The sequence below is a fragment of the Oryctolagus cuniculus genome, chromosome 19 (assembly GCF_051225735.1).
Source record: "Oryctolagus cuniculus isolate XC-2025 breed Fujian yellow rabbit chromosome 19, ASM5122573v1, whole genome shotgun sequence".
In the NCBI taxonomy this organism is placed as follows: Eukaryota; Metazoa; Chordata; class Mammalia; order Lagomorpha; family Leporidae; genus Oryctolagus; species Oryctolagus cuniculus.
In genome coordinates, this window is record NC_142885.1 from 53,471,987 (window position 1) to 53,473,768 (window position 1,782).

Here is a 1,782-nt window from a genome sequence, read left to right on the forward strand (position 1 = left end):
CTCTGTCACTCTGCCTTTCAAAATAAACAAACAAAAAATATTTTTGTCAAAAAAGTACCCCATTGTTAAGCAATACATAACTGCATATGTCACTTATCTACCTTTAAATATATATCCTTGGCTGGCGCTGCGGCTCACTAGGCTAATCCTCTGCCTGCGGCGCTGGTACCCCGGGTTCTAGTCCCGGCTGGGGTACTGGTTCTGTCCCAGTTGCTCCTCTTGAGTCCAGCTCTCTGCTGTGGCCCAGGAAGGCAGTGGAGGATGGCCCAGGTCCTTGGGCCCTGCACCCACGTGGGAGACCAAGAGGAAGCACCTGGCCCCTGGCTTTGGATCAGCGCAGCACGCCGGCTGTAGCGGCCATTTGCAGGGGTGAACCAATGGAAGGAAGACCTTTCTCTCTCTCTCTCTCTCACTGTCTAACTCTGCCTATCAAAAAAAAAAAATATATATATATCCTCTATGCATCTCTTTTTTTAAACTATGGAATTCTTCACGAATTTGCATGTCATCTTTGTGCGGGGGCCATGCTAATCTTCTCTGTATCGTTCCAATCTTAGTACATGTACTGCCGAAGCGAACACTATGCATCTCTTTATATATCATCTTTATATATTTTATGCATACAAAGATGATAGATGATATACATACATATTTTTATGTATATTAAGGAATGCTCATGCAATTGTGGGAACTGGCAAGTTTCAAATTTGTGGGGTGGCTAGCAGGGTGGAAACTCAGTCAGGAGTCAAGAGCTGATAGTCTTTTAAAATTTTTAAAAAAGATTTATTTATTTATTTGAAAGGCAGAGTTCCAGAGAGAAGCAGAGGCAGAGAGAGAGCGAGAGGCCTTCCATCAGCTGGTTCATTCCCAGCCACAACGGCCGGAGCTGTGCCGATCTGAAGCCAGAAGACAGGAGCTTCCTCCAGGTCTCCCACGCGGGTGCAGGAGCCCAAGGACTTGAGCCATCTTCTATTGCCTTCCCAGCCTACAGCAGAGAGCTGGATCAGAAGTGGAGCAGCCGGGACTCGAACCAGTGCCGTATGGGATGCTGGCACTGCAGGCAGTGGTTTCACCCACTATGCCACAGCACTGGCCCCCATAGTATTTTTATATTAAACTATGCCCATCCTTTTGTATATTTTAAATTATTTCCACATTACTTACAATACCCCATGCAATGTGAATGCTATGTAAATAGTTGTTTACTGTGTTGTTTAAGGAATAATGAAAAGGAAAAAAAAAGTCTGTTCATGTTTAGCACAGGTGGTATTTTTCCCCCAATTATTTTCAGCCCGAGGTTGATTAAATCTGTGAATGAAAAAGCCCTGGATACAGAGGGCCACTTGTGTGGGGAGGGGAAGGGGAAAGTAATGTCCAGGTTTGTGTTTTTAAAAGATCTGTAGACTGAGATACGATAAACACACTGGAAAGGGGCAGAGAGGATGTGAGGCCACTAGCTGTGGGATGTTACAGATTGCAGGTGGGGAAGGTGGTCCCCAGGGGAGTGGAGACAAGACAGACTCTTGGGAGTTTCAAGGGACTCAAGCAAGAGATCTCGGTCACTGATCAGGAATATTAGCCGTGGAGTAAAGGAATATGTCAAAGTCAGTCCCATTCCAGGAATCCTTATGCTTATTTTAAGAACCTGGTCTTTGAATAGCTGGTGCCCCAGCGTGGACCAAGCAGAAAGTTGCCCACAACAATTTTCTCATAAAAATGACCTTGAGTTGACCTTGCTTCCTGTCTGACCTGTTTCCACATCCCAAGATAACTATTGCATAA

General features: G+C 45.2%; 1 non-coding gene across 1 annotated transcript; it reads right to left on the reverse strand.

Moving 5' to 3' along the window:
* Positions 1-474: 474 nt before the first annotated feature.
* Positions 475-581, reverse strand: LOC127491504 (U6 spliceosomal RNA). The gene has a single exon (XR_007920224.2). It is a non-coding gene; the product is annotated as a U6 spliceosomal RNA (small nuclear RNA).
* Between the last annotated feature and the right edge of the window lie 1,201 nt (positions 582-1,782).